This window comes from Lepeophtheirus salmonis, chromosome 3 (assembly GCF_016086655.4).
Source record: "Lepeophtheirus salmonis chromosome 3, UVic_Lsal_1.4, whole genome shotgun sequence".
Lineage (NCBI taxonomy): Eukaryota > Metazoa > Arthropoda > Copepoda > Siphonostomatoida > Caligidae > Lepeophtheirus > Lepeophtheirus salmonis.
Window position 1 is genome coordinate 12,534,601 of NC_052133.2, and position 8,882 is coordinate 12,543,482.

The window sequence follows — 8,882 nt, forward strand, 5'->3', positions numbered from 1 at the left end:
AATCGTGGTCCTAAATATCCAAGGATTTGTTTGGAGTTTTATCTTCTATATTTTTTATTCAAAATTTGTATGTTCGTCGGCGCAAGATAAAAAACCAGAGGAAGTTGATATAAATAATTTTCTTTTTGGGTGCTCATGCTGCCACTAAACGATACCAGCCCTCGACGAAAGCCTAAATTGTGCATATCAGGAACTGCCATGGGCATGCGTAGCTCATTAATTTTTTATCTTCTTTTTCCTTTTTCAAATTTATCGAATCGACTTTATCTTTAACGACTCCAATCCGTTTTGCTCAAGTCAATCGACGTATGTAAACACAACACCAACTTCATTCCTGACCAAAGCTTTAAGCCATGGGGCGAAACGAATACCACGTGATGAATACTTGTACACAGTAGTAATCTTAGTGACACTTTTTTCCACCAGAGGCGTTGAGTACACTTGAATTGAAAATTATTAATAACTGAAGTTGATAATTGCGTAGAGAAAAACGCGTGCAAGAAGGGGAGGGGAGGGAGAAAGACTTATGGTATCATTGTTTAAAATACTGATGTAATTATCACATAACCTGCTTTATTCTGATTTTTGAGGGTATACCAAAAGTATTTATTAGCAAAATGTTTAATGAAGATATACTACGTATAATTGAATTAGACGTTTTTTATCCGTTACAGTAGATTTGAATACGTCACACTCCATTAAATTGTAATTCAATTATGAACCATATTCTCAGAATAATAACTAATGAGACGACAAAGTAGAGTATTTCGAAATATATTTGAAGTTCCAAGTTTAAAAAGAAGGCTTAAATTAAATATAATCTACATTCTAAAAAATAAACCATCATACATTTATGTTAAATATACAAAATTAAACAATTATAATGATATAACTAATAACAATAAATTATAAATACAGAATAATGAAATAATAGATTGATTCAAATAATATTTTCTTGTTCTGACATGAATTCAGTTAAATATGTCATAACTTAAAGTTTAAATGTCAAAATCACAAAATTAGACAATAAATATACTAATAAAAAAAAATTAGAATTAAATCCATCGTAAATATTTATTGCAAAAGCTAATTATGTAGTAATGTCCGGTGATATTACTCCTTATTAAGGGATTCAAAAAAGATTTCCCCCCGTTATTTATGCTTGTATAACAGCATACTATTATCATGAAGGATACACACAATTGCTAATTATAATGCTACACTCAATAACTACCCCCGTTGTTCTGACCATTTAAGCAGTTGTTTTTGCCTTTTATGAGTTTTTTGAAAACCATTTCTTGGGGCTTATCAATCATAGCTAATCCTTAAGTGATCAAAAAGTAATATTTATTGACTATGTAATATTGGAAAACCTAATGATCATACTCAAGTCTTTAAGTAAAGAAGCTAATGTCAGACAAACTAGTTATGAACCATCCAAAGCTACCACACCCGTTGTTGTGACCATATAAGCACTTGTTTATGTCATTTAATGAGTTGCGTATCATAATTCTTGATAACTTTAGCTAAAATAGAATCATATTTTAGGATTAGATTTAAAAAAGAAATGAATACTTACTCTTAGACGGTACAAACTTCAGGGTTCCATTTGGCGTGGATGACTCTAAACAGGCTGAAAATTATCTTAACTTCACAATTTACAATGGAGGTATTTCTATATATGACATCAGTACCAACATCCTCCATTTATTTAATGATGGTTCCTCGGGAAGGGATAGGTTTACCCGTGTATTTCTCCATAAATTTTTTAAACATAGATGATTAGCAATGGATAAGGTTATATTACATGGAATAAGCATCTTTGTGAGATCAGAGTTAAAGTCTGACTTGATGTATTCATCATTAACTGGATTTTTTAGATGAATATCCATGCTCTTGATATGAGATGAGGATAATGAGTGGCGTGTAATTCTAGACAGGGGACTAAAGGCACATTTATATCGACAAATCCGACAAACCATCTGTTTCTCATCCGGTCAGTATTTTCCAAATTCCTGGGCCTCCATTTTCAGAAATCCAGACCGAAGGTGACGTTATTTTTTACATTTTATTCAGTTCTATATCGACTATCCCCATCTAATATTATACTAATATTGAATAATAAAGGCGGGAATGATAACGTTCTTGATAGAAGATGTATATTATTTAATCAATGATGCCATAAGTATTTCTTCTCTTCTCCTTGCACGCTTTTCTATTCTTACCAAAATGATCATCCTTACAGTTATAAGATATCTCAATTATGATTTTTTTAACATTATAAATTATCTGAAAATTTACTACATATAGAAGCTTCCCTTCACCAAAAAATAGTTTTACTTGGTAATATTTAATCAAAATAATGTTCATGATTGATAAAAGAAGATATATATTATTTAATCAATGATGCCATAAGTATTTCTTCTCTTCTCCTCTCACGCTTTTGTATTATTACCAAAATTATCACCCTTAACTAATGAAGGGAGAAGTGAAAAGAAAAACTAAGTTTAGCGATTAGAAAAGGAAAAACGGTTGATAAATATATATAGATTTCAATATGACTGAGCAAAAAATTTAATATTTGAAATTTTTTGTGAATAATATGAATTTTCGGAATTTATTTCCACAAAATGTAATATTTGAAATATCATCTTCCCCTTACAAAATCTGCAAGACATCATTTATATCCAGGGCCTTTGCACTTGAAGATGAAGATTTTGCCTTTTATGTATAAAAATAATAAGATGTATAAGTTTAATTACATGTGTAAAAGAAAAAAAACTATTTTATGGAACGGCGTAGCCGACCAATTACAATTACAAACATCTATTTCAAAAGACATTACTTTCTAAATTTTAAGTCAACATACTATATTCAAACCTATTGAGGAGATATACAATGTAAAGCATTTCTAATGAGTGTAGTTAACCTTTTCTGGAATTTACTAACTCATAAAATGCTGAACCTACATACACAGAATCTAAGGTTAATCTTGATTTATGTAAAATGCAATTTATTACCATATTTTAATAGGCGAATGAATTTATTTCTTTTAAGGGTTGAGGGTATGTTTTTCAATAATATATAATTAATTGGTAAATAACTACATAACAATATTTACTAAAATTAATCATCAAGTTGTAATTTGAATGTTGTGGGGAAAACTTAATATCTATAAATTAAAATCATCTCACTATTAAATTTGTATATTTACAATATACAAACTAACAGTTGATTTGTATAATTAAATCTAACAAAAGGTCCAGTATAAGAGGTTGGGTGATGGATTTTATTAAATAAAGAAAAGTAGATAATTTCAACAGCTAAATAATTATATTTGGTAACTAATTTTTGATTACGGGTAGAGGGGAAAAGTTGGCTTGAGGTATTAAAATTACTTATGCAAAATTACATTCTCTTAATAGGTTCATCTTCAGGTAACACATCTCGATCAAATTATGAAAAAATGCAAAAGGTAGTAAAAATCTTAATAAAATAACTTTATTTTTACATTCATATATTGTAATTAGAACCCATATTGTAGAACTAAGACATCATAACAAAATTGGCTATCAACAAGGTTAATAGAAATACCAGGTTAGACCATCATGTAATCGGGCTACTAGAATTTTCAATTTGATGTATTGTACCGACTGGAAGGTAAGTTTTTACATATTCCCATTCTAGACCGGGAGTCTGCCACGAACGATTTCACACCATAAGGTACAGGTAATTACCATCAGATAAATGAGGAAAAAAAAAACTCACCTAAAAAAACGTTGAATTTACGTTTTATTTTACCCCATAAAGTACATAAACAAAACTTGTATCAATGTATAGTACTATCTCAGGGCACAATAAAAAACCAAGACAGACAACCAATTTCTTCACTGGGGAAAAAAAAGACTGACTCATCCCCCTTTTTAAATTATAATAATGTCCTCATAATGTTTCATCAGGACATTATAATAATCCCAATCTCACCATATTTTTAGTTACACATTGTTTTATAAACTTTATATATACTTATTTATATAAAAATTACAACGACATTGATTGGTCTTGGATAGTCTGGGTATTAAGAGTAAAATTAATCAAATGTAATATTTAAAACTTCATTTTTGAAATTTTTTTCAAAAAAAATTAATTTTCCCAAGTATTTTGAAAAACCTAAATTTATCCAAAAAAAAATCCAAAAATTTAATATTTGAAATTTGTATCTACGTCAAGAATTACATCATAATTGAAGGAGCCACCATTTGGGGGCTCACACTTGATACTTTTACACCACTTATTGCAAGTTGTTGAAAAGCATTGAAAGATGTATCAGCACTAAAAAAAAATATGTATCTAAGATAACTTAGTATTTTAGATATATTAATCAGAAAAAAAGGATAACCGTTTATTAATATGCATGTTGTATGGATAATAATGCTTGATAAAGTAGAAACTATTATTTTTATGATATAAATAAATTTATGTTAATTAAGTTATAAGCTAATAAAATATATATATCATAAAAAGCGAAGTAAATAATTTTTAAGGATAATTGGGTACCATTTATTTTCTTATAAATAATCAATATAAAAAACGGCTCTAAGCATACACTTTACCAATGGTATTCCTTTTAATAAAAAAATTAATTCTCACTCAAAAACTCTTACAAATCAACAAAATGGAGTCGAACATATTGAATAATTCTTGCCAAGATTGAATGCTAAAGTTTTGGATAATATTTTTCATTATGTTTTTCCTTCTTGATTGTGGAAAATTTCCCTGTGGCACTCTGTAGATTTGGGCAAATATTGATCACGTGATTTCGTATAACAAAATGAAGACTTATTATTAGCATTTATTGTTAAAAAAGAAACTGAAAATTAAAATAGTAACGCTGACAACTTGAAGACGGTTTGTGCGGAGAGCCGCACTTATCTGTGATGACGTTTCATTAGATCCGCTAAACGCAGGTGTTGCGAGGAGAGGTGGAAATAAACAACGACATTGGTGGGAATTTCTTTGATGTCAAACCTCAATTCTACTCAGAGTCCAAAAAGTACTTATAATTTTTTTGACTTTTTTAAAAAATTTAAAAGTACAAAAATTAATTTTCACCAGGAAAGAACAAAAAAAAATTCTTTTTTTTTTTGGGAATAGTCATGGATTTTGAATTTTTTTTATTTTTTTTTGAAAGAATTTAATATTTTAATTTTTTTTTTTCAATTTCAAGACCCTAGTTCTTTTCCTTCCTGACAACTGTCGCTGTCTTCTGAATCAGAAGAAATTATCTTTATTCTAGAAATAATCTTTGATAAACTTGTTCTTATCTTTTGATTTTTAATTTTGTCCTTAGCAAAAAAAAAAAAAAATATTATTATATGCAGTATTATTTGGTACTAAATATTCCTCACCTATTATGAATAATAATTATAATACGAGTATAGTTCTATGCCATATGTGTTGAAATTATAAACAAAAGTACTCCAGATATCCATATAAGAAATTATGCTTCATAGAGGGCGCTTTGATATTTAGGACATAATTGAAGGACCAATAACTGGGCCTAATTTAACATCCCAAATTAAGAGCAAATACAATCAAAACAAAAAATCATGTTTTTCAGAAGAAAATGGTGAAAATGTAAAAACATTGCATGCAGCATGTTATCCATATATGCATTCATTTTCTCTTCAACTACTTTGCATTGTAATTAATATTATAAATATTTATTTCTCGGAATAGCCTAAATATATTTAAGACTAAATTACTTCATCTTTAAAAAGATAAAAAGAAAAAAATCCGTATTGTGATTTTTTTTGACGATAGTTGAGGAAAAAGTCATTTTTTTTAAATGAGCCATTTTCAAAACTTTGAGGTCTAAATATTTTTGAATTTCTCTGTAACTTTGCCTATTATATTTTTTTATCTATAAAAACAAATTATGACCGGCGAGCCGGACATTTCAACAAAATAAAAAATATGAAACCCCCTAGTGTCGATACTTCTGTTTTTTCCACCTAATCATTTTGATGAACGTCGATTGGTTAAATTAGAATTAGCTATTGGTAAACTGATAATCATTCCAAAGCAATTATTCAACAATAGCTTCATAGTTGGGAAGAATTGGCTAACTATTAACTGATTTTGGACCCTTTTTGGTTTATTTTCTGATGAAAAATTGCGTGATACAATAAAGTTATGGACGTGTACAACTTACGAAGATTAAAAAATGTAAATTATGCTCAGGAATTAAACTGTGGAAAATTTTTATGACGAAAAGTGACTTAAAATGATAAAGTGATGTCATCTGTGTTAGTATCAAAAAGCGAAGTCTTGTGTTGGGAAAAGGATACCAAAATCTCAAGAAATCTACTGAAGCTAACAAGCGCGTTTTTGGCAATTTATTTTATAGCTTTAGATTGAAAATGTGACCATGGAAATATATACATAATACAATCTTTGTATCCTTGATAGTCTCTATAGTTATACACTACATTCATAAAAATATGATCTACTGTTAATCAGGTAGTGAAATAACTATGGTTATCTATTTACGTTGATTCTATATACTAGAGATGTTATTATTAAAGAGATAAGCATTATATACATAGTAGTATAAAATGATCTCATCGATATTGTATAATTAAGAAGCCTTCAAACAATGGAATATTACGAGAAATGACTTCCGTACATTATATTTTAAATACTTTAAATATAATTAGTAATAAGAAATCACTAATTTGATTCAGACTTGTGAATGGAACACAAAATTGAACGGCGTTCCATGAAAATTACTACAATGACATAACATATGTTCATTAGGTAATTTGTCAAATTTTCCAATAATCAAATGTTTATCTATACTTAAATAATCTTGATATTGAAATTAAATAATCCCTATCATAAAATATTTATTTATGAATTTCACGGACCTGATTTTTGTATAAAAGTATATGATTAAATACTTAAATCTAATAAATACGTTTTTTCCATAAAAATATGACAGGCCTTATGAACTCATGTATGTCTTTGTTGTAATTTCTCACTTCTTCTACACCATTTGTAGCGGGTGCGCTTGATTCTTTGCTTACATATTTCTTGTGTTATATGTAGGGATGAAAATCCTGTGTAAAATGGGCGTGTTAAAAAAAAGAAGCTGAAAATCAACATGGTAACCCTGAAAATTTGAAGAATGTTTTGGAAAGGAGAAAAAATAATGCTCATCACATTTCATTAGATCAGTTACAATCAGGTGTAACAAAGGAGGAAGGAGAAAAGGATATAAATAAGGACATTTCCTAGAATTACTCCAATGTTGATCCCCAATTCTACTCTGAGTCCAACAAGGACTTACAACTATAACTCCACAGCAAATTCTCAGGGTTATGCTTTGTCTTTTATGTGCATACAAGAATATAATTAAATCAATTTAGGAAAGGATGTTCACTACTCAGGATTTAAATAATTACTAAGGAAAACAAAATTTATTCCTCAGATTTCCAATTTCAATAAAACGGACCAGCTATAAAATTGAACGGTTTACATCACTGGTTATATGAATTGACGGAAAAAATCTTTGAGTGGCGTTCATTATGCACAGCGTTACATTAATTGTATATGGTAACCTTTACTAGAAGAATAAACAGAAAAAAGCCTGACATCAGTTCTTCATTAGCCATTCCCTTCCAAAGATAGAATTATTATTCAATTCAACAATTGTAGGGCTTTGACATTTACAGCTTAACAAGAGTCCATTCGTGTTCAACCAATCAATGTTTAGTTTACAGATTAGATGGGGGAGCAGAAGGGTTGACAGCTGACAACAAAATATAGTGTGGCTTTTTTGTATACCAGGGGTTCCCTACCTTTTATGAAAAGATGTTTCTTGATGACGTTGATAATCTATCTCACTGAGCTTTCGATGATGTGGAGCCCCGATTGGAAGTAACTGATTTAGGTGTTTCATTTTTTATATTGTGTTTCAATGACATCTTTTAGTCTACTACTGAAGGTATAATTAATTACACTATAACTAACTACGCAACCTCCATGAATTGAAAAGGTGAATTCTGAGAAGGTGAGAAAAAATTGTATTCATAACACGAAAAAAAGATAAAGGTATGTCATCTGGGGTTCTTTAAAAGGGACAACGCTTTTCGTAGGCAACTAAACTAGGCTACAATTGATGACGTTGTCGTGATTCCGTGGTTTAAAAATAACGAATGAAAGGCTGAAAATAAATGTTTAAAAAAATTAGACCATATGAAAGTTTAAACGTAAAAAGTCTAGTCTGAATAATTAATTCCAAGCACTTTGAAAATCTAACCTTTTATTGACAAAATCAATATTATAATGTGTACATACGGACACGTCACAAATGGCCTCATATTTAAACCTAACTACTTTTAATTTATATATCCCTGGCCAAAAACCAATTAATTATTTATCCCTCTATATACACGTGTCAATGTTCAGCCCTGGAATAATAAAAACGTTTTCTCAATTATATGTATACAAATATCATTCCCTTTAATTTTGTAGGAATGTAAAAAGTTAAATATATATTATACCCATCAACATAAAAGTAAGCAAAAATATTTTTTCTCCAAATTGAATCTGGACAAATATAGCTGGGGAAGTCTGCATGATTATATATATTTTTTTTTTTTTGGGGGGGGCAGGTTTTTGAATTAAAAATTTTGGAAAAATATTTCGAAATTACTTAGCTGTTCACAAAAAATTGAAATTTTTGGAAAAAGTTTCCAAAATTAAATCCTATGAAAAAAAAAATGCAAATAATAAATTTTTAGAGAAAAAAAATTCAAAAATCCAGAGTTATTCATATAAAATTATATTTTTTATACAAAAATTAGAAAATTAAATTT

The 8,882-nt window shown here is 28.8% G+C and overlaps 1 long non-coding RNA gene across 1 annotated transcript; it reads right to left on the reverse strand.

The window, feature by feature from the left end:
• Positions 1-5,168: 5,168 nt before the first annotated feature.
• On the reverse strand, positions 5,169-8,654 carry LOC139904919 (uncharacterized). Its single transcript, XR_011779209.1, has 2 exons — positions 5,409-8,654; positions 5,169-5,345 (listed from the first exon to the last, which is right to left on the reverse strand). It is a non-coding gene; the product is annotated as an uncharacterized lncRNA (long non-coding RNA).
• Between the last annotated feature and the right edge of the window lie 228 nt (positions 8,655-8,882).